The 25,778-nt window shown below is 40.1% G+C and overlaps 1 pseudogene; it reads right to left on the bottom strand.

Moving 5' to 3' along the window:
* LOC140924258 (uncharacterized) overlaps window positions 1-25,778 on the bottom strand; it is a 44,665-nt pseudogene that overhangs the window by 17,759 nt on the left and 1,128 nt on the right.

Below are 25,778 nucleotides of genomic sequence, written 5' to 3'. Positions count from 1 at the left end.
CTTTTCTATTTGAGTTTGTCGGGTAATCGTGCGAGGTCGATTTAACAAAATCACTGAATTGCTTCACTAGGGTATTGAGTTAACTGGGTTTCACCTCTCCATTTGGGGGAGTCACGCGCAGCATCCCCGCTCGCTTCGGCCGACACTCATATTGGACAGTTTATAAGTCAGAATATATTGAGTTAACTCCGAAAAATTACCAAATGGCCCTACATTTGTGTGGTGCAGAAACTTAGAGATTGATCAAGGAATTAACTGAAGCAGAAATTGTAGGTGATTATTAACAAGTGCCTAAGGAAGATCCGACGGATTTGGTGGCCCAAAAGAATCCGAAATGAAGAGTTTTGGAGACAGGAAGGGCAGCGGCCGATAGAGGAGGAGATAAAAAAACGAACATGGCGGTGGATTGGCAAAACACTGAGGAGACAAGACAAACAAGTGGCCAAGACAACTCTTCAGTGGATCCCACAGGGGAGTCCCAGACACACTTAGAGACGACCGGAAATACGTCTGCTGTTCGCAGGCTAAGACACACTTTGAAGCGCACAAGGATGTGAGAACATGAGGAGAGAGGACGTAATGGTTTGAGTCAAAATAGAGTCAAATTGTAAAATTTAGTGGGGTTTAAAGGTTAAAAGGATTGTTTATAGTGGAAACTGCACTTAGCTTATCCAGCTACTTTACAGGCTCTCCACCCAATACTTAGAAGCAAAGAATTCAAATACAACATACGATTATTAAAAATCCCAACAGGGAGGCAACCAGTTGGCTATTTACAAGCGTGGCCGAGGATTTGAACTCGGGAAGACCGAGAACAAATCCTACAAGTGGCCAGAGCGGGATTCGAACCCGGGACCGCGGTATTGCGAGTCCGACGCGCTGACCACTCGGCCACGAAGAGGGCTGAACGAACAGGACTGATGAAGATGATAAAAATCCTAAATGATCGACCGTTTACTGAGTATTAGCCAGTCACATTTTAACGAAGATGTATTAAAGCTACCTTGAAAGAAGCGACCTCGTCTTCTTTATAATTCCGCAGTTCTTCTCTCTCACGTTCAACACGAGCCAGCTGTTCTTTGTAGGCTGCGGACTGTTCCTGAAGCTGACTTCGTAAGTACGCCTAAGGAGAAAGTTCGGTCATTTCGTTATTTAACAGCGTCTTGTCGCGTCTATTAAAACACATACAATAAAAACCTATCTTTCAGACCGATCTTTGATTTTCAATTGTGGAATCCGCTCTTTGCTGAATTGCAAATCGCAAATCGTTATAGGCAACCGTAATAGGAAAATTTAAGTTCATTTTTAGGCAAAAAACAGGTAACGGTTTTTCGTCCTAATCCGAGAATCCGTTTGCAGATGTCATTGCAAAGGTAGCACTTTCTCCTCAGTTATTTTGAAGACCCTGAGTTTTGGTCCGGCCGGGATTTGAACCCGCGACTCCCGCTCAGCAGACCGGCGCTCTCCTAACTGAGTTAACTAGGCGGCGGTTATTAGACAGTAAGGGAAAACGGTATTTCTGCTTGAGGATATAAATACGAGAGGTGCAGAAACACTAACTTTGAAGAACGTACCTCAGTCTCCTTAGCTCTGTGTAATCCATCTTTAGCTTGTTCGTACTGGGACTTTGCTGTTGCCAAGGCAACTCTGTGATTCTCTAACTCCTTCTGTCGTTCATTAAGTACCTGCATAGAAAACTTAGTAACTCAGTTTACCGCCGATCCAACCCTGGCCTGCGAGAAGTCTTTTTTATTCGCACGCCGTGCGCGGCTCTTAGTAGCCTACGTAGCAAACCTCCCAACTTTCTCAACGAATTTGCGCGGAAACGCTTGCCACAGGCCGATCGCTCGTGGTCTACGTTACAGGCAGCCCTCTTGGCTATAAATATACGGAGGCGGAGGGCCAGGGGTTTACAGTGGTGAAACCGTCCCTCGTCCCCTAAATAGCGGTTATTTTACTGTTTACTTAATTTGGTGGCAGCTCCCACTGTTGTTTTAAATTTGATGGCCTATTTCCAGTGACTGACATCTTCGCGAATAGGCCTTTTTTAAAAATATCATAGTCTTGGTTGTCGTCCCTCTAAACTTCTGCTTAAGCATTCCGTCAATTTCTCTTGGGGCGATTATAAGTCACAAGAGAAATTGAAAACAATGCTTATGCAAAACTTCGGAGGGACAACGAACAGTATTATCGCATTTTTGAAACAGGTCTTTAAGCATTTGTTCAGTACCTGTTGTAATTGGGTAACGCTACCATGTTGTGACTCCATGATTTTTCTCTCCGCATCCACTGCTGCTTGTATCCGCTCTCGCTCTTTTTGTTTAAATTCATGCATCATTTCACGCTGTTTTTCTTCTTCCTCAGATCTCACTTGAGCCACTGCGCGGGAAATGTGTTTTTCTTCCTCTCTCTTCATGTCCTCTCGTAACTTTAACACGACTTCCTGGTGCGTCTCCTCCATTTCTGCAATCCTACACACAATGAAGAAAAGAAAATTATTGAAATTTGTTTTACTTACAAAACTAGTCTTCCATCGACACAAAAACAACCCAAATTATTGAATTTACATAGCTTTTCCAGCTTAATGAAGAACTGTAACACTTTTTTGTATGGTTAACCTAAGTCACAGATTGTCAAATTGAAACGTATTCAGAACTCGCTATGAACATCGGCGAGTATTCTCATATTACACCAGCACTTTAAGATCTTCACTGGCTGCCAGTTCGCGCTCGTATTCATTTTAAGAAGTCAATTTTAGTTTTCAAGGCAATTCATGGACTTGCAACACCATATATCAGGGATTTAATTAGTGTTAGATCGAAGTCCTCTTACAATATCAAATCAAATAGTAGTCTTCTACTTGAGCCGCCTAAAGAGAAAATGCTTTCTACGCTTTGTGCCAGATCCTTCTATGCTGCTGCGCCATGTTTGTGGAATAGTTAGGCTGCTGAATTGCGCGAATTTCATTCATTAACTATTTTTGAACGTAAACGTACCTTCTTCGCATAGGTTAGACTAGAAGTTCGATTTCATCTGGACCTTTTTTTAGCTAATTTGATCTGATTTTATTGTATTATACTATATCTTTATTTCATTGATTTATTAATTAATTAATTTTTAGTCAATTGCATTTTACATTTCACATTTTACATTGTACAGTTATATCATTTTAGAATAGATTTTTAAGTGAATTATTGTAAAGCGCTACTGATCATTTTTATGTAAATAGCGCTATAGAAGTACTTCAATTACCATTATTATTATCATTATTATTAACTGATCTGAAAAATTCTACTGTTGTTCGCTATGAAGACACTTAAAATCTACCCTTGTGTTCTATTGAGATCAAAAACAGACGGATCGAGGTTGCAGTTTATACCCTAGTATCGCCTTTGTTTTTATACTGTTGAATCGAGCAAACCGTCATTCGGTGTTATAAACCTGATAAAATATTATGGCATGCTCCGGGAAACCGCTGAAGCTAATGACTGGACGAATAACAGCAGCTAATCGCATGACAGTTTGATAGGTCAAGTTCATATTCGATTCTGCGGTAAACAAAGGCGAATCGCGAATCGAACTGTAACATTTTACAACTGCAATCAAGGTTACAAATAACTCCTCTGCGCCCTGTGTTTGAGCCTCTACATCAAACTATTTACGTTTTTTTTTCCTGTTTTAGGGTTAAACAATGCTAGGACTGGAATTAGACGATTACATTTTTATTCTTCTCGAACGTACAGCTCACACGAACACTCCATTGGCAAAAATAATGACGGCAAAGCAAAACTGTTAGCGGAAGCTTCTCATCATTTTCGACAATCGAGTACAGCACTTTAAAGACGATTCATGACCCAAAACGGCTTTTGCCTGAGAGCAGACGGAAAAGCCCAGAAAACCGAAATTGATATGGCCGCCATGTGACAAACGCCCATGAAATCTGTTTGATATCTTCTTCTTTTGTGTTTGGGGTAAAGGTTCTAAGTAATAGCTTCAGCACAGAATTGACCTAAAACAGAAATATCCTTGTACAGACATAGGCTCTTTAAGAGTAAAAATGAGTCCAGTGAGCTTGGAATTCTTACTTTCCCTTGAGTTTGCGACACTCTTCCTTCTGATCTCTTAACTGGCGACACATATCTTCCACGCTGATAGACGTCTCTGCCAAAATTAAAGCAAAAACAGATGAGTTGCTCGGTAGTTGTGATACAGGTTTTCGGCCTTTTCTGCTCTTTCGAAATTTTAAGAAGAGACTCCAAAACCTCACCTTAATGTTGCACGAAGATTTGCCGAAGGCGACATTCGGTACCCCGAAGTTTTTACTCACCAGAATCGGAATCCTCTGTGGCTCTCTTCAGAGCGTCTTCAGCCTTTTGCTGCCAAACAGCCTCGTTAGACAGCGTCTTACAAACAAAATCCTGAAAAAAATAAAAAGTCCACGTTACAATTCATTCCACAAAGCCCTTTTCTCCCTATCTATTTTTAGTGAAAACAAAGATGCCATTCTCTCGCTCGGTTCACATCACTATTGCGAGTGGAGGATCTGATGGCCAGCAAGGCCGTTAAGACGATATATTTAAATTCTAACATGACTCCGAGGTTTTAGGGACAAAACTGCAAATTTTTCCCGAATCCATCGTCTGGTAATTCCCAGAAGAGACTTGAGCACAAACCGAATTAAAAGTATTGAAAAATGACCAGAGTGCCTCGGATTTCATGTTAGAATTTTAATACATCGAACGTGGGCTATTGAGTCATAAGCTACCTGAAAAAGGAAGGCAATGATTTCCAACATTGTTGCGCCAACAATGTTGCGTGTTGTTGCGTCCGTGTTGCACTTAGACTACGAGTAGTCCCCATTTTTCCTCAGGGATAGTAGAGCGAGCGAAACGCGAGCGCGCGTGAAAATCACCCCTCGCGAGAAAAGGCGACACGCGCCTCATTTTTCTCTCTCCCCGCCGCGTGTCGCCTTTTCTCGCGTGGGGTGATTTTCACGCGCGCTCGCGTTTCGCTCGCTCTACTATCCCTGAGGAAAAATGGAGACTACTCGTAGTCTATGTTGCACCGGTGTGCAAACGGATGCAACAGATCCCAACAACACGTAACAACATGCAACAGGGTGTGCAAATGGACGTAACATGTAAAATCCAACAATGTTGGGAGTTTTTTGCCAACAATGTTGCGTTCGTTTGCACGGGGCTATAGACGCAAAGCATCATGATAAACTTGATTAACAATGGTAGTGTTTCCAAGGGCGATCCGTTTTTAATCTCTCTTCTATTTATTGTTTTAACTAAATCAAATCTTCAATGCAAAAACTCTGTCAACCTATTTATAAGAAATACAATAGCTATCTAATAACAATCATAATTTTAACCATTGATAGTAAATGAAAACATTTCCAAGGCTGGTAGATCTCTATGTTTATAGATGGAAAATAAAAACCTCATCCTCTCCCCTTCTTTTTTAGGCACCTATTTTCGCGATCTTCGTTCTTTAATTCCAAAGCCGGATAAGGAGCTTTAAGTAGGTAAACTTTTTGTCATAATAATCTTACCTTAATCCATGACAGTGAATCATGCGTTGTAAGCTCCTCAACTAAAGTCAGCTCTTCTTCCAGCGCAGTGCATGTCCGGCCTGACTTTGACAGTCGTTTCTATGGATGGAGTGGACCAATTTAGGTTTCCGGGAAACTGCCCACCTACCACTCCCCTAACTCAACGTTAACATTTGCGTCTCACTTGGGGCAAAATGTTGGGTTGATCCGATGGAGTATACAGCAGAGAAATAAACGATCTTTCTGAATACGAGCTTAAGTAATAAAAACTACAGCTTCTTTGCTGTTCAGAGCGTCTCTGGAAAACACAGCAGAGAAATAAACGATCTTTCTGAATACGAACTTAAGTAATAAAAAGTACAGCTTTTTTGCTGTTCAGACCGTCTCCGGAAAACACTGCATAGAAATGTATGATCTTTCTTAACATGAGTTTACGTAACAAAACGACTGCTAATACTTCTTTCAATGAAGTTCCCACTATCGTGAAAACGTTACTAGAAAAACTCCCGGAACGTATAATAACCTATAAAGCACGGTCCATGAAGTAAAATTATGAAAATTCAATGGTATAGTCTTTATAATAAATGATACATTTTTAGCCCAATAGATTTCAAATAAAAGGCATCGTTTTAGAGAGTGAGATGTAATCCCTGCTTTATGGCGGAAGGCATTCTTTGAAGCCATAAAATAGGTAAGTTGTGACATTTTTGAGACTTTACAAAGACATTTCCCATAAAAATGTGAAGACTTGCCAGCTGGTTGTAAGTTGATGAAACATATAAGTTTACCTGTTTCAAATGCTCGCAAGGTAACATCTATGTACCAAAATTGCATTTTCTTAACTTCTCTATCCTCCTCTCTTTTACAAAAAATGTCTGTGACACTTGAGACTTTCGCGCGTTAAAATTCAGAATTGTGAATTGATTTGCTACCTCGTTTGCTGTATAATCTTATAATGACATATAATGACACGGTAACCTGCAATTCTGTTATTGCAAACGTCTCGATAAATTTTACTTATGATTGTTGAGAAATGTTGCGCACCATAAAGGCTGGTTTTCAATAACGACGGAGTCGGAGTCGGAGTCGGAGTCGTAATCAGAAGCGAAGAACTTTACGATCTAGTGAAAACAGCATTCTGATTCCGCTTACGACTCCAACACTTACGATCAAGTGAAAAATAGGTTGTCGGAGTCATAAGCTGAAGTGGAAGAACTAAACCAATCACAAAGCGTGGGAACGGGCATTGTGATTGGTTTATCCTTCCGCTTATGCTTCCAACTCCAACAATGTGGTTTTCACTTGATCGTAAACGACGGAGTCATAAGCAGAGTAAGAAGAAAATGAAAACGTTCTGCTTCTTCCGACTCCGATTCCACCGCGCTTATGACTGCTGACGACTCCGATTTTTTATTTTCAACAAGTCGTAAGCGCTTTTACGATTCCGCTTACGACTCCGTTGCTAGTGAAAACCAGCCTTAAGAGGACTAATGTTGGGTGTCCTGTGATTTACTCACCAGCATGCCTTCTAGATGTTTCCTCAGTTCACCCGTTGAATCTTTTAAGTCTTTGTCTTTTGCTTCTTTCTACCATGGTTAAAGAAAGCAAAAAGGGTAAATGATGAAAAAACTGATCATTACCAAAAGAGGAAACCTTTTCAGTTCTAAAACATTTATTCACATTTAGCAAGCTAGCTGTCGTACGTCCATGAGCGACAACATCAACTGAATTAACAAATTAAAAAAGACTGCGGCAGAAGGGTCGCTATTGACTGACAAATTCAAGGGTGTGGAGGGGAGAGGTGCGGAACTTCAGTTTTCAGTTTTAGTTCAGCTTCTAATTACGTCACGTAACGTAACGTAACGTAACGTAGGAGTTAAGTCACGTTTTCCTACGGTAGGAAAACGCGGCATCTCTTAACCGAAGGATAACATTTTGTCCAATTAAGGTTCACAGATCAGTTAACCACACCCCATAATAAAACCTCCACGCGAAGGAACTGTTATGAAAAAACCCATCTTCTTAATCACATAAAAGTAACTGGTGTTTAATTTTCCCAGTGTTATCCGGATAACGCGAGTATTAGTTGGGGTGGAGGAGGGAGGTGGGGTAGGGGAAAGAGGAGCTCGTTCCGTTTGAGGGAAAAAGCCGTGGATGTGGGTGACGAAGCGCACAACTCCCTCTCGTTTTCTGAAGGAGGGGAGAAGTGAGAAGGCTCCTTTTCGCAGTTTTAAAGGGAAAAAAAATTTAAAAAAGTCATGTTCGTGGTAGGGTTCACACTCAAAACAAACGAGGCTCTTCAGTAAATACTAAACTCACTTCACTTTCTCAGTTTGCGTACTGCTGGATTTCTTCCACTAGAGTTAACTTCTCTTGAGCCAGATTCCTCACGTGATCAAGCAATTCATCGTCATCCAGTTCATGATCAACTGTTCTTTGAACATCGCCGCGGAATGTGTGTTCAACCAACTTCCGCCGGAAACGATCAAACTACAGAAGAACATAAATACAAAATCATTTCGAAGGAATTTCTGTAAGCCCCACCTATTCCCATTTTGTGAATCGCTTTGGCAAGAGAGAATGAACTAGATCATTCTCTCTTGCTTTGGCTACTCGCTTGCACGTGACCTAATTACCGTGATACCCAAATAAAATGGCAGCCTGATATAACAAATTGCCAGGGGCCGGAGTGTGAAGTGTAACCTTTATGAAAGGACACGTTAATACTGTGGATTTTATCCAAGAAATTTGCCTCTAACTGTTGGCTGAGAATGTCATTCGTTATACCAGAAGGATATTGCTTACTTGCAAGCTACAAGAAGCTGGGGATGGGAAAGCCTTTCCTTACATATATTTCAGGGCAAAATATTTGATTTTTCCTGCTCTTTTTCAAATCAAGTCTGTAGAATGGCGAATGATAAAAGACACTAATGGATACACAATTCCACAGAAAGCACAAAACCATGCCCTATATCAAACCTAAACGGTTGAAGTGCTATTTTCTGTTTTAAACCGAAAGGCGACCAAAAACTAAACTCCTTTACCCATAAAGCTGATGTAAGGGAGTATTCCCCCTAGCAACACTGTTTCATTGTTTCAAAAAAGCCATATCATCAATGCTTCAATAAAATGCGTTACTGTAAAATCCCAGTTCACTTACTCTTTTTTCCAGTTGATGAAAGTCAACCTTGAGCAGTTTCTCAGCTCTTTGTGCGTCCAGACACTGAGCTTTAGCGTGATCCAGTTCCTGCTGAATCGCCTTGTCGTTCTTTTAAGAGAGAAGGTTTGTTTACTGATTACCTGACTGGGTCATTTTCAAGGTTAAGCGTGGGTGGGACTGGGTCGGTTTTTATCGAACTGCATTATGGGACTTATTTTTAAATAAGTCCCATAATGCAGTTCGATAAAAACCGACCCAGTCCTTGTATACTTAAAAGTATACAAGGTGAGTAAATACAAAATAAGATCGACCTAAGGGAGGTTTTTGAGCCCGCAATCAAGACTGAGCAACCACCACAAACCCTTTTTTTTACTAAAAACCGCTGGACACAAAACCTCCCCTGGGTCGATGTTACATTGTCACAACCTACAAGGTGTTCCTCAGTGAACCCAGCTCAATGGTCTTATTGTCCTCAAGTTGCTTGAAGCTCAGTTGTAGAGCATGTGGACTACCCTATTTTGGGTAATTAAAGCTCCATGAAATTATGGTATTGGAAATTAACGCGACTTTAGAGGAAAACGACTTTGAAATAAAGAAAATTAACGAGGAAGAGAGGATAACAGTTCAAAATGGAGAAAATTAACGGGATGCTCACAAAGAAACTAAACTTGTTGAGACAACAGAAACAAAGTTAGGCCGAGTTCAAACGTCGAACTTTGTGTGTACCAAACTTAATACCTATTTGGGTCGGCCCAAATGACAACAATTCGACGATTAATTCAGGCGGCGAACTTAATTAGTCGGACTTAATTCACTTTCACGATGTACAATGGTCTACAATGCTTATCAGTGAAATGAATTTAGTAATTTATGCGTTAGTTTCGGCACATGAAATTTCGAAGTTTGAAGTTTGAAACGTAGTCGCTCTACAGTCGAAAATCCCATGTGGGCCACTCGATCTTAATTCATGGTTCCACCCAATTAAATATGTCGGACTTAATTGCTTCAAATGTGGATCTCTTCATGTTCTTAATTGAAGGGATTAGAATCGGTACATGAAAAGTTCGACGTTTGAACTGGGCATTAAACGTATTAGCGGAGCTCCACGCGCGCGGGAAGCGCGCGCGCGTGGGCGGAGCCCCATAGCTAAGTAAATCTACCCATCCCAGAAAATTTGGTTATCACGTGACCGTACACCGAACGAACGAACGAACGACCGTCCGTCCGCACCACAGGCATACCAATGTTTACTGCACACTTTCTAGCTAGTTTGGGAGCCCAGGAGAAAAGTGATTGCACATCAATGTTGTGATCAATTGACAGCTGTCAAAACAGGGTATCCGCTGACCAGTATCACCTGACCGTATCGCGGGCTCAGGTGTCGACCCATCGAGGTCGAGTATTTTGTTGAAGTTATCCGCTGACAAGTTGCTAGTTTTCAAATGATCGCAATCTAAAGTTTGTTTTTTTAAAAATTTATATGAAATATGTCGTGTTTATGTCACTATGGCCCAGCACTATTAAGATTTTGATTTCAAACTTACCTCGGACACGAAAATTGAGCCAGTTATTTAAAAACACAGGCGGAGAACACCTTTTGTTATCATGGACACGCGGTGGTCACGCTCCACGTCCAATTTTGTGATTCTGATTGGTCAAAATTTGACAGGTGAGTTCATGCGGAAAATTTATGCAGCATCTTGAAACTTGTTTACTTTGACAGCTCAAGCTGACAGAGTATTTTGTCAACTTGTGATGTTTTTTACTGTCTTTTACCACTGGATGCACAAAATGAAATACAGCTGCTATCAACAGTCTTCTGTTATTCATGGCTGGTTTGTTTGTTGAATTTTTGGTTGAGAAATGCGCCGCTTGTCAAAGTCAGAAATCCGATTTCGTATGAGATCGTTTTCATTTTTCACCTTGCTGGATGCGGGTTGAAAAGTCCCTCAAGCGGCTTTCAGGAGCTGCATCTCGAATGGTAAGCCTGAGGAATTATTGTGTTTGTTTTTTTATATCTAATTTCATGAAGTCGAGCGCAGTTTATGAGGCTAGTTTATGCACGTTTGTATTAAGATTTGATATAAGCTTACAGAACTTTAAAAAACCTTTAGTCGATATTTTCTCTCCGCAAATAGACAGAAAAAATGTTCCGAGGAGTATTTAGTTATAATTTTGGCTGTAGAAAGAAAGCTTTGAGCGATTTTCTTGCCTCGAATTCATCTTTCAAAACAGTAAACACCGGGAAGCCGGCTTGAAGCCGGCTAAAAGCCTTAAGCTTCAGCTTAAGGACTTAGGATTTTTAGAGACGCTTTAATATTTGTCTTCGTGAATGAAAATTTTTGTCTCTGTAAATGTTTCATCGAATTATATTTCTTTTATTGATCGTTAGTAGTCTCTTGCAATTTTAATCACTTTGTAAATGTTTCACCGAATTATATTTCTTTTATTGATCGTTAGTAGTCTCTTGCAATTTTAATCACTTTGCCGTTTGTTTTCAGTCGTTCATAAACATCGCTTGCAGGAGTACTCAAAATGCCGCGCGTATCAAATGCTTTGTAAGATTACATATCGTTTTAAAACCATTAAATAAAAAATAAACACAATAAATTCTTTATTATGTTGAAGCGTAACTCTTTTAATGCTTACTGAAAATTTGGCGCTTGTCAAAAGTGAGAACCGGCTGGCCGTATAGGGGTTTTTTGAAATTTTTTGAACGGTTTTACTAAAAGCCCAAGTGTGCTTCGATGGTTCTGAATATTTGTCTTGAAAAATTGTGAAATACTGCATTTTGTCTGAGGTCTGTATGATAAAAACAGCGCCTCATATTACTGTTTCACCTCAGATGTGATGTATAAAAAGTATGAAATGTTGGTTTACACGCACCCAGATTTGTTGGCAAGATTTTGTTCAGTAAACTTGTCGAACGTCAAAAATTCGGCCTGATTTGTTTTCCAAGAATTCGTTTTCCAGGCCTAATCTACTGTGATCAAGAGCCATCATGGCTCTTAAATGTGATCGAAGATGATTGCTGTTTTTTGGGTGTACATATAAGGCTATCAACTCGATGTAAGATTTTTTTTCACTCTAAAATCACTTAGCCTTAGCTTTCCCTAAAAAGTCACATATGTGCCCTTAAGTTAACCGATTTTTAGATTACAGGTTTATTGTTTGATCTAAATTATAAATTTATTAATAGGAGCTTCGCTTTTAGCCCTGGCTAAATCTATATATTATCTGAAATGGAAACTTTGTTCGAGGTACTTTCCCTAACGCACGAAGGGAGTCTAACGAAGAAATCTGGCCACTTCGAGGGTTCTTCGCAGTTTCACTGTTACTGGCGGATCTCCATCCTTATAAAACACTCCTCTTTTCTACGTGTGAAGAATGTCCGACGTGTATCCAAAATAATGGAAATCTCAAGGTCGCGTAAATCAACACTTCACATAGCTTCCCATGCAGCCGTTTTTAGGGGAGCTCGTATTTCGTCCCTCCCCACAAACGCCTGTTCTACCGAGAACAACATTTTTTCCCATTGTTTTATTTGTGTGGTAAGTGACCAATCAACAGTTTCGAAATAAAGTGAAATAAAGTTTTGATAGTCTAAACACGACTCATAATCTCGTGGTAGTGTAAAAGCGTGACCCTAGAGTTACCTATTTCCTTCTTTTCGTTCCTTCGCTAAGTTAGCCTGCGAGCCGCAGACGTATTTCCGGTCGTCGCTTCTCTCCCTCCGAAGGTTTTTCTCGGCGGGTGAAACTAGAGCAGAAAAAACCGAATACTCTAGCAGGCTATCGCTAAGGTTATGCAGTGCACGGGTTATTCTAAAATCTGACTAAATCTTGCTTTTGTCGCTCTGAGTCTAACATTTATTAGAGGTCATAAAGCTGTCCCAGTGTTTCATGCAGATCGGGTTACCCTGCGGTCGAAGTCAACCTTCCAGAATTTGGAAGGTACAGTGTGATTAGCTAAGCTTGAGAAAGGAATTTTGTTCTCGGTTGAGCAGGCGTTTGTGGGGACGGACGAAATACGAGCTCCTCTAAAACACCTTCGTGGGAGGCTACGCTCCATATTACCGGCGGGAAAATTACCGACTTGAATTCGTGAAGCGTTAATTTCCTATAAAAAGGTAATAAACAGAAGGCCATAGGCTCGACTCCTGTTAAGAGAATTATAAAATCTGGTAATATTATGACCTTCCGCAATGTGGTCAGACTTGCTCTGATTCAAGCACAACATCCGGGATATTCAAATCTAGGTGCTATGGCAACTAACCTGTCTTCCTTCGCTGAGATGATCTCTCATCTTCTCTAACTCGTGTTCTAAATCAGCGATGGTTTTAATCCTTTCCTTCAATTGCTAGTCTGTGGTTTGAAGTTCCTGAAAAGGGCAAAACAAAAATCAAAGAAGTAAAATAACATAATTGGTACTCACATTCACAGGAACAGACAAGAGTCGACACTCTGTTTGAATACAGGCTTGGGTAACGATGCACAAATGATCTATCTCAATGAACTGCCTAAGCAAGCCATTTACAAATTATCCTACGGCTAAACTTAATGCATGTAAAACCGGCAGAAAAAGAAAAAGCTAGTTAAGTAAACGAGCAATTAGTTACAAGGAATTACCTGCGCTAACGAGCTTGCAATACAAGCATGCATTGAAATTATTACATGTACGACTACAACGAAATAAAACTGTGATTACTGTTGGTATTAGCTTCTTCCAGTGGCTGCTTTCATAGAAACTTGGACGCTTTACTTTCCGCAAAAATTCAAAGTGTGACTTTCCCGATAAACCTGAAATATTGTGTGGCCCTGTGCAGAAAATTTACATGTTTTTTTCAAGTGGCTTGACATTCATTAAACTTCAACGGACTCTGAAAACCTGTTAGCCGCTCAGATCAGAACAAACCTAGACATTTAGACAATATAGAACGAATTATGACCCCATTAAAAACAACGGAATGAGAAAAAAATAACAGAAATTTTGCAAAAACAAGAGTATTAACAGAAACAAGGATATTTAATTTCTGATAAAACAAGCTTGATTTTGGACAATCCAGACTTCTTTGGTATTAACTTAGAAACTACAGGGAAACATAACTATTCAGTTTATTGACATTCCTGAAAGGACATTTGTCTCGTGTTGTCTTGAAAACATGAACATGTATCAACAACACAAAAGCTCAAAAGCCGAATCCATACACTAAGTAAACAAGTAAACGAACTTCCTGCTGCACGCTAGCTGCACGCATTTGCAAGCGTAATACAGTCACAGCGGAAGTTTAAGAGCACACAGTAATTTTCAAGGAGTTATAATAACTGCTCTAGTGCGGTTAATTTAACTCCTTACAGTAGAGTCATTTTTTTCGGTGTTATCTTAACTCCAAAAAGGAGTTTAAAGAACTCTTTTTCAGGAGTAAAAATCACCTCAGATTTGGAGTTAATAGTGAGGAGTTAAAGTAACCCGCCAAAGGGGGTTATCATGTACCTAAAATTTTTACTCCATTTTTGGAGTTATAATAACTCCCTAAAAATTACTGTGCACGAAAATAAAATGGCGGCTTAGGAGAATGAACTGGACCGAAATGAATGTGGGTTTATCAATAGCCTTCGTGTAAAACGTGTTAACAATGACGATAAAAGGATACTTAATTGTCTTGGCTTTACTTATTACATGTAACTTTGTACAAAAACATTGTTGATTAGAGTTATGTAAGGCTTGCCATGAATTTATCCCTCATAGCGTCTTAACTCTGCGAATATTTGACCAATTTCCATGAAATTTAGCCAACCAAATTATCCTGTAAACATCTGAAAAATATAGGCTTAACATATCTCTAACACTCCGTTGCGTATGTATGTAATAAAAAAAATGTACTAAAAAGTTTTAAGCGTTTAATAATAATAATAATAATAATAATAATAATAATAATAATAATAATAATAATAATAATAATAACTTTATTTTACTGTCAATGTATTTAGCTCAACAGTTATATTAGCTAATTGGGGACACTTCCCTAAGAACTGGCACTAATCTATTACATGACTTTTAAATTAATGATCTTACCCAAAACCTAAAACTATATATAAATGTTCATGACTCAGAATTTACACAAGTCACAGCAGTTACTATTATTATCTACATGGCTAGAAAGGTCCACACCGCGTATGTGTTACTTAAATGCTTTGAGGCTTGTCAAGTTTCTGAGCTCACTACTGACTTTTGACCAAATGAAAGGTCCTTGGTAGCGTTTGAAAAGTGAATTTAATATTTTACTGCGGGCGCAATTTCAATGAAGAGAAGCACATGATTTTAGAGACTGTTTACGAGGTTGGGGACCCCAGGTAGGTGTAGTAAGATGTGGCGGGTCACCCCACCTATCATGTAAACATGATCAAATTAAAATGAGAGATTATAAGGACAGGCGGGTTACCTCACCTGCCTTGGGTCCCCCACCTCCATTTAAACAGGCTCTTGGAGAAATGGTAAAGATAGTTAAATTAACTAATTATTTAGTACATCCTTAACCATTATTCCACATAACGGAAAATGAAACACGATGGAAACTGTACCTATGTACTGGCTGTTTACTAATTATAAGACCGATTACAAGGTGTTAAACCCAGAACTCTAAAATAAAAAAAGGTGATGTTTCAGTTGGGAAGTCCTTTATAACAGATCACGCAATTCTTACCCCTTTTGTTGCATAAAGCTCTTGTTCTAATTTTTGTGCCTCTTTCTCCACTTCTTTAGCGGCCTTCTGCCTTCCCAGCTGAAAATAAGAGAAACAAAGCTTGATTGTTACATACAGTTTGTACATATTTATTAACCCAGGGGCACCCAACGACTGTTTTCTTTAAAATATCTGTTTGGAAAAGCAACTATTCCCTAGAATGTTCTATCAGTCACTTGACGACGGCTAAAAATTTCTAGATGACCGTTCCATTCATAAACAATTTTCAAAGCGTATCTAATAAATTCCCTACGATTTTCTGAAGTTTAATTTTCGCATTTTACTTCCCAAGTTAGGTTATTTTTCGTTGAAAAAAGGAAACATGTGATGCAGAGATGAATAAGAAAATGTCTCACTTTCGTAATACGTCGAATTTCATCTAAAATGTTCGGGAAAATAATACTGAAGCCCTTGTGATTTCGAAAAGACTCATGTTCCCCTAGGATGACCGAACAGATAAAAATTTTACAACGCCGCTTAGAATGCTTTTCTAGATATCTTAAAGTACTCTGGATAGCCTAAAAAGTGTTTCAATGTATTTAGGAGCAAACCGTCGTTGGGTGCCCCTGATTAACCCTTAAGTGAAAAATACTTTACAGGATGTTAAAAGGAGATCAGGCACTTTGACAGTTTGAACGTTGTCGTTTTTAGTGACATATAAGTGAGCTTAAGCAAAGACGACGGCGACGGCAACGAGAACAGCAAAAAAGCAATAGGTTTGGATTGGCAAAACAACAACTTTGCACGTGCATCACGCTTTTTTGTACATTTCTTTGCCGTCACTGCACGACTACGACGTGAAACTCCCTGATTTCACGTTTTGTGAAGGACGTGAGCACAAGACAACGACCTTCTTTTTCTTTCTCTGAACTTCAATACAGTCTTTTAGAGTTCAACTCTTGGAAAATTTGTCAATATTTGACGAATTGAACGAGATGGAATAAGCGCGATAAAGTTTAAAGCCACGCGAATTCACTTTTTAAGTGACGTTTTCGTAGCCGTCGCCGTCGTAGTTGCTTAAGCTGCCTTGTAGCTTTAGTTCCAACGGTTCAATAGTGAGCTTAAGAAAGGACATTTTGAAACGATGCACGTCAACTGGAAAGAGCGTTTTTGCCTTTTGCCTAGTGGCCTCGCCCTAATTTTAGGGCAAATTGTCTCTATAAGAGTTAAAACACTTAGCAAAACAAATCTGGTGGCGTCAGGGCATTAACAGGGAAACGACCTGACTTCCGATTGACGTGCGTCGCTCAAAACGCCTCTACTAAAACTCCCTTATGTGTAGTCGACTGATTGTACAAGTGACTCTTCTGTGTTACTCTACATGCGAGCAAGCTTTTCAGTGGAGTTACATTGTTTGAAGCCACATGCAAGCGACACACGACAGGAGACACGAGAGAGTAGGTTGAAGAAAGAAACGAGGGCTTTACTTTCCTCTGCCTCACACGTGCTCGCTTCGCCCCACACAAAATAGAAAGCTTGCTCGCAGGCTGTTTTTTATAAAGTTTCATATTAGACAGCTGTTGGCAGTTTAAAGGCGTCTATTCGAACTCAAATCACCACATTTCAAAACCTACGTAGCAGGCGTCGAAAGGGGTAGGGGATATAGCGCCTGCCACGTAGGCTACACAGATCTTTGCATTAACTTTTATGGTTTAACCTGAGAAAGGATTTTGCCTCCACTAGGAACGTTGTCTGACGACACTAAAACGGCTGCGAGGGAGACTAGCATCCCGTGCACATCTCAGCTCCATTTTGCTTTAAAATTCCGAATCCCGGCCCTCAAATAAGGCAACTCCCGAATCCCGAGATTCAAATAAGGCAAATCCCGGATCCCAAAAAACCTATTGTGAACCCTCGATACAGCCGAACGTGTAACGCGGAAAAAGTAATCGTTTCACGTCGTACCCTGCGGACAAACTCTCCATGGCCATTTGGTGGAGTCGCGAGTCCCTCGAGGCTGGCTTCGTTCCCTCCAGAAATGGAGAGCTTGCTACTGCCTTTTCCACGTAGCTGAGGGCGCCTCTCGAAACCTCACAACGAAGGGGGAGTGTTGAGAGAAAGCTCTACTCGCAGGCTACGTTTAAAATTATCTTCGAGGTTAAGGCAACGTTAGTTTTCGTGTATTATACCTAACCTTCGTCGACATGGTGGAAATTGTTGAATCCTTTTCACGTAGTTCCTTCTTAAGTTTTCCAATCTCTCTCTTCGCCTAATGCACTAAGGCGTCCTTTGCAGAGTTTTCTCTCTGTAACCCGTTCAGCAGTGTCGTGGACCGCATTTTTTGCCTGTTAAGCTTTTCATTTTCGTTGGATAGTTGAGCAATTCTTCACTCCTTCTCAGCGATGTCAGTGCGCAACGATGCGATCTTGTTTGTGGTTGCGTTTGGGTCCGTTTTAACCCAAGCGGAAGCCTTAGGCTGTGAATAATAACCAAAAATATCCAACTTCCATAAGCTTTTACAGTGAAACTCTATTTAAAATAGAACGTTTTCCAAGTTGTCGAAGAAAACTTCCTTCAGGAAATCAAAATACATAAACAAGCGCCCCAATAAACAGTAACAGGTAAAGGTAAAGAGTCCTTCTTTTATGTCGGTAGCTCGAAATAGTCATTTGACTAAGGGTTGATTTCCACTGTCGCGTAATGTTTCCGTGTGAACGGACGTAAAATTTATGCACGCAAATGAAATAGAGACAGGTATGAAAGGCCACGCGTAAACGTGAAAGTTGAGCAAGGATCAACTTTTCCGTTTAGGCGTGACCTTCCACACATTGTCTCTATTTTATTTACGCGCGTTCTCACGATAAAAATTACGCGACAGTGGAAATCCACCCTAACAACCCTGAGGTCGACAGTGCGCTCGTTTTATCCGACCTCTGTCCATCAGTGATCCGTTTTACGCGTATTTAAAGCTACACAGAAAGGGAAGAAGTCGAAAGAAGGATTTGAGGTCACACCCAGGCTTTTAGCCAGGCGGCCGTCCAGCCGTCCAAAGGACGGCCAGTTCTCAGAACTGGGAGATTTTCGACGGCCTGTTTTGGGCGGCCATTTACGAACTTCTGTGCTTAATGTAACAAAACAGTGTCTATAAATTACTGAAACTTACATTTCTTTTTGCTCTCAAGAGTTGTTTTGGTGTTGCTGTCGTATTTTTCTTCTATATTAACACTTTTTTAGCGAGTTTCCTTTCTGTTTTGATCAAATGAATCAAAGTTGAGCGAAGCGATTTCACAGGCAAAGCCGCTGTTCAGTGATATTGACTTACCAAGTCGTCCCAAGGCTACTTTGCCGTCTGCTATAAATAAATACGCACGTTGGTTGGCAATGCAGAAGCTGAGAGGGTCTTTAGCTGTCAAAATCGGATCAAGACGAAATCCAGGATGCTGCTCAACATCACTCAATTGGACAAGCCGATCAGGCTAAGCTACGCCGGGATTCCAATTGAAGACGTCGACTACGAGGCAGCTAGAGTAATTTTCGACCGCCAACCGCGAAGAATATAAAATCCAAATAACGCACAATTTAGGCCCATAAGCAGTTCGACAGTTCGACAGTTTAGGCCTTATATTGGTTTATTAAACTGACTTACAGTTGTAATTGAGTAGATTTGTTTTCTTTGAAAAGGTCTTAGGCTTTGCGCTACCAATTGTCTGAATGTAAATAATGACTACACAACACATAAATTAAAGTTCTTTACTGAAAATAATAAAAGATGTTGCATTTCTGAGATTGGGAGACTGGCACTTGTAGACCAGAATGCAGTTCGACCAACAAAGCCACGCATATCTGTTCTTTCATGTAAATCATGGCTTGACAACTTCAAATTTCAATCACTCTTCATAACAACTGGAGTTCCTGTCCCATATATAATTCAATGTTAAACAAGGTAAGTTGAGGAAAGGATAGCTTAGTAAAGCTTTCAAGGAAAAATAGCGGTTTAATAGGTAAATTGAAAGACGTTTACAGCTGTCAGAATTGCGGAAATCACGTCTAAGAGGCTTCAATTTTTCAAAATTTTCTGGGGGAGCATGCCCCCAGACCCCCCTAGGAGCATGGCGCCGCAGGCGCCATGCTATGTGGGCCTTTGGCCCACATAAAATTTGGACTCCCACTTTCAAAATCCTGGCTAAAAGCCTGGTCACACCTGGGAATCGTACTGAGGACCTCCCGCAGAGAAGGCTGCGTACTAACCAACTCTGCTAATCCTTCCTCCTTCATTGAAAAAAAAAAGCCTTGAAAAATTCTCCCCTTAAATTTACTGCAGTAAGCCTACTTTCTCTATAGTTTTTCATAGTAACTCAAGTAAAATTCCGGTTGCCGGCGCTTAAAGCACATGAAGCAACACGCAGATTGAAAACATTCTGCTTGCAATCATTCCCTGTTTCACCACACTCCAGCTATAATTAATACTCTTCTACCGTGCTTTTGCCATCCCTCATTGAAAACAAGTACGATGTTTATTAATCATAATAACAACTATAATCTTGCTTACGGCCGGCTAGTTAAAACACCCTCAAAACCCTTTTCATAATTGTAGAAGCAAAGCTCATATAATCAGGATTCAACAACGTTCCATAGGTAAAGGCCTTATCTAAACTGTTACCTTTTAATATACCATTTTTGACAGAAAAGGTAGTCCTTTTCGTATACCTTCCATTGACAAATGGTACCCCTATCTCATACCTACTATCAGTTACCTTCCATTGACAAATGATACCCCTATCTCATACCCACTATCAGTTACCTTCCATTGAGAAATGGTACCCCTATCTCATACCTACTATCAGTTACCTTCCATTGAGAAATGGTACCCCTATCTCATACCTACTATCAGTTACCTTCCATTGACAAATGGTAACCCTATCTCATACCTACTATCAGTTACCTTCCATTGACAAATGGTACCCCTATCTCATACCTACTATCAGTTACCTTCCATTGACAAATGGTAACCCTATCTCATACCCACTATCAGTTACCTTCCATTGACAAATGGTACCCCTATCTCATACCTACTATCAGTTACCTTCCATTGACAAATGGTAACCCTATCTCATACCCACTATCAGTTACCTTCCATTGACAAATGGTACCCCTATCTCATACCTACTATCAGTTACCTTCCATTGAGAAATGGTACCCCTATCTCATACCTACTATCAGTTACCTTCCATTGACAAATGGTAACCCTATCTCATACCTACTATCAGTTACCTTCCATTGACAAATGGTACCCCTATCTCATACCTACTATCAGTTACCTTCCATTGACAAATGGTACCCCTATCTCATACCTACTATCAGTTACCTTCCATTGACAAATGGTACCCCTATCTCATACCTACTATCAGTTACCTTCCATTGACAAATGGTACCCCTATCTCATACCTACTATCAGTTACCTTCCATTGACAAATGGTACCCCTATCTCATACCTACTATCAGTTACCTTCCATTGACAAATGGTAACCCTATCTCATACCTACTATCAGTTACCTTCCATTGACAAATGGTACCCCTATCTCATACCTACTATCAGTTACCTTCCATTGACAAATGGTACCCCTATCTCATACCTACTATCAGTTACCTTCCATTGACAAATGGTACCCCTATCTCATACCTACTATCAGTTACCTTCCATTGACAAATGGTACCCCTATCTCATACCTACTATCAGTTACCTTCCATTGACAAATGGTACCCCTATCTCATACCTACTATCAGTTACCTTCCATTGACAAATGGTACCCTTATCTCATACCTACTATCAGTTACCTTCCATTGACAAATGGTACCCCTATCTCATACCTACTATCAGTTAGTCTTCTTGCCTAGCGTTTAATAAATTAAATTGATACGGCCGTAAGATGCGTCGGCTAGAAATATTCAAGTTAAAACCCCTTCTGAACACCTATAAAAAAGACGATTTTCCCTATCCTTTCATATACTTCAACTCACGAAATCCTTACTCTATACATATACCCGAAGCCTGAAAAAGGTACCCCTTTTGGGCGGGGCCTCCCCGTATAGGCATCATGGAGAGTATCTCCACTGGCAATATTTAGGACAAACCTGTGCCTGTAATTGGTCCTTTAAAGTAGCAACTTCATTGTTTTTGGCGTGCAGTTGATTCTGGTACATCGCTAGTTTCTGCGCTGCTGCCTTCTCGTTTTTTCCTTCTCTTGTACAATCGCTTGCAACTGCGATACTTGCTCACGAAGCTGATGAATTATGCTTGCATTAGAAAACGCTGAATCCTCTCCTCCAGCTCTGATAATAGTAAAAATAGAAGGCATCACATTATGGTCGTGAAATGATTTCAAACAGCATTTTGATTGTTTAAAGTGATCACAAGCGGCTTTGCAATCGCTTAGCAATCACAAAGGCGACAGTAGCAACGAGTTACCAATAAGACGATTTTCGCTCCCTTTCAAACATCGAATTGTCACCGGATTTTTCCAGATTGTTGAATATGTCAAATGCAGGTGACTTTACCAAGAGTAGAATTCCTTAACGAATGTTCAGCTTACGGGTTAACACCCCATAAAACGTTGCATTACAGAATGTCACGTTGTTGTCGTGCAGTAAGCCGTGGGCGGCTACAAACGTACCAAAAAGTTTGATAAACCTGACGAGTTGTTGCTTTGTTTTTTTTTCACTGGGTTTTCTTAAGGAGGGGAGACTCTAGTTCATTGTGTTAATGCGCTATGAAACTTAACGTTAGCAAAGAAATCACTTGTAAATGACAAACTTACAATTTCTTGTCAAACATTATGCAGTCTAAGCATTATATCAAATGTTGCAAACAACTTTGAATAACTGTAAGGCTAATTAGTTTTCAAAACCCAGAATTGCAATCCGTTTCAATCTTCTTAAACTTTGTCCATCCGAGCCTTCTTTTACATTTGCCTTGTTAATTGTACCTTCTTTTAATGTTTTGAGGGGTTATCTTTAATGTTTCTCTCAATTTGGTGGAATGAATTTTGTTGCTCAGCTCCTTTAGAGTGGCTTATGCTTTGTTGGATCCCTAAAGAAGACCATACTCGATCCAACACAGTGTGACGGAGTTTTAGATTTTTTATGCAGGTGCTTCTTTGCGCACAAACCTGAGCAACACCTTTACAAGAATGAATATTAAATGTCATTCTTTCCGTCTTTCGCACCCTACGTGAAAGCTGAAAATCTGCAATTTCCAACCCTAAGCGAGACAGCAATTACCCAATTTATTTTCATTAAGGAGTCCCTTGCATCACTTCTACATGCAATTTCATGACTGAGGAGTTTCATGTTGCTTTGTTAGTGACCTCAGAATTAACCATTTTTTGCCGAATGATGGCTCAAATCAAAAGAGAATAATTCTGGAATCTAGCGACCGTACACAGGCAGGGGGGACAAGAGAGGGTGCTAAACTTCCTACCTCCCATACCTTGCATTACTGGCCCCTGCCACTTTTTTCTTGCCTTCCTTCCCCAGTGGGGTATTTCTGGGAAATCTTGGTAGGGATGTGCCACCCGGTTCTTAAAATCCTGATCTTATTTCAGACAAAAACTTTCATTATCCAAACCCGTTTTCAGACCTAAAATTACTTACATTTGTTCAAAATCCACTTCAAATTCGCATATTATCTTGCTTTCTTGTTCCTTTTGGAATTAAAATGACAAAATAAATACGTTATACACTCCCGCAGTTCCCTTGAAAACCATTCCTGGTTCCAGACCAAAATCTACAAAGTCTATACCCTTTTTCAGTTGAGACTGAAACGGCCCAATAACCCTACCCTTTGAGGCAGTACATATCTATATGGCTTCTAAAAGGGAGTACCATCCCCGGGGTTTCCTCCCTTTAGACTTTTTTCAATTGCAGAATATTACACGCAAGCTCTGACTTCCAGCACCTTTAGAACTCCCACCACTCATATCCCTCCTGCCGCCTATCCCTCTGGGCTCCCTAACCCCCGTCCTCTCCCGCCTATGAATGCTTTAGAGGAAAGTATCACAGAGATTTTACAGTGCCCTTAATGTTAGCATACAATTTTAAAGAAACATAAGAAGTTTGATTTCAATCTCTGATGACTACTACTACTACATACATCTAATCGTCATTATTCCATGCTATGTTTGGCTACCAAAACAATTGCTGCGAGGGTATCATTTTAAAAATGGTCTTAAATAAAACCATGAAAACCCACTGCAAATAAAGCAAATAAGCAACCAAAACAAACAAATCTTTGTAACTTTAACTCCATCAGAACTGCAGACTGGCCAGACTAGTCCAGTCATATTCAGAATTTCACTTTTAATCAGGAATGTCCAACTTGATTAGTCTATTCCTAAATAGTATACGGGGCAGTGTACCATTTTTGGTGAACATTCTCCTGAAAACTCCATTTCCTCTCATTTCTTACTCTTGGACTAATCACCTTAAACTTCTTGTTAACGGAAATGTAATATTCTTCTTTGGCTGCCCCACCTCACTCAAACATTTTTTGTATTTACTGCTTTCCCTTGTATTTTGCACTATCATTTAATATTGTACCATAAAATTTGGAAAATAAGCCCCGGGGCTCATATTTTTCAAAGGCCGTTTTTGAAGGGCTTATCTACGGAGGGAAATTTGCGTTTCAAAATCGATTGGGCTAGCCTTATAGTTGGACGTAAATTTACCGTTTTTGCTTTGTTTTACCTTGTATTTGAGGGCCATTTTCCAAGTACAAGCCCCCGGGGGCTTATATTTGGAGGGGCGACCTAACAGAGAGTTTTTTGCGTTACCGATTTGGGGGGCTTATATTTGGAGGGGCTTATTTTCGGAATTTTACGGTATATTATAGTTTTAGGGGGCGATTATTCAATCCCTTCTTCTACGGAAACCAATTAAGTGGCCGTGTTTATTCAACGATATGATCTTGAGAAATTCCGGAATTAACAGGGAGGACCTTGCGAGCACAATGTCAGAGGGGAATGCATGGAATAAGATCATTATTCACAGCATCCCAACTGAAAAGACTGGATGATAATAATGATGAAAATGATGATGATAGTTACCTCTAGCAACAGGAGGACCAGGTATCCTTTCTCTGCCAGCACTTGTTGGGCGAGATCTCAGAGAGGGTGTGGCATAACATTAGCCTGAAAAACAACCACACTACAATAAGCAAATCCTGCCACAGAGTTAAGAAGATTTGTGGGAGAACCTAGTTTAGTGACCTTATAGAGCATGGTCTAGTAACCAGAAGATCATGGTTTCTACTCCTTGCTCCTTGGGAGCAGTCAGATTTTTTTTTCAGAGCTGCCTGTGTCACTTAGTCAATTAATAAACACCTCTTGACTGTATATTTGTTACAGCTAGGTCAAAATTAAACTCAGGATAAAATTTTAACCTAAGTTGGTTCTCATTTTTTCTTTGTATCCTAGGTCTAACGCATTAATATTATTAGGGTTAGGAGACAAGGAAAACTGAGAATCAACCTTTTACCTGAATTTAATTTTGACCTGTACCATATATACCAGGCCTTGAATTCGCCATCACATTTCTATCACATATCAATATTCTAGTCCAAGCAGTATGCAATACGTTTGTCACATGAACCCAGTTTAGTAACCTTAGCTCCCATGAGTCTCATGTAGCTTATTGGTAGAGCATCTGAACTAGTAACCACAAGGTCATAGGTTCCACTCCTAATGGGAGTACTGGGTTTCTTCTTTCGACCTGCAGCTGTGTCACCGACTGAATAATCTACCTCGCTTTGTTTAAATTTCAATTTCACCAAAAATCTTCACTTGCCCGTCAAGCAAGTTGAGAAAAGAATATGCACTAGATTGATTGCAAAATCTACCACCCCCAAGTTATCAGACATGACTTTCTTTGAAGGCTGGCATTCATAACAACTTACTAACCTTTGGATCAGATGGGCCTCTTATTTCTGATACTGAGCCACCAGTCCCAGGCAAACTGACTGGTTCAGTGCTTGTATACAGTGGTACACCATCAGTACTAACTGGTGTCACAGTGTTGATATAAGGAAGGGAGGTGACTCCACCTGACTGTGATGTTGCCATTGGTGATGACAGAATACGGAATCTGTATGATTCCCATGGCTTAGACAGACCCAAGGATGGGTAATGAAGTGTTGAGGATGAATCAACAAGAAATTCAAAACCTGCATTTCCTGTGTAGTTGTACGCATGTTAAGGAAGTTCTGTAATCAAATACATTAGGTATGCATTGTAAATTCATTTAACTATATCGAGCAAAATATCAAATATCATCAACTGAAAAGATACAACTCACTATGACTCTGACTATGACTTAAGGTTGTCGAA

This window comes from Porites lutea, chromosome 1 (genome assembly GCF_958299795.1).
Source record: "Porites lutea chromosome 1, jaPorLute2.1, whole genome shotgun sequence".
Classification (NCBI taxonomy): Eukaryota; Metazoa; Cnidaria; class Anthozoa; order Scleractinia; family Poritidae; genus Porites; species Porites lutea.
This window is presented reverse-complemented; position numbering and strand designations above follow the sequence as displayed.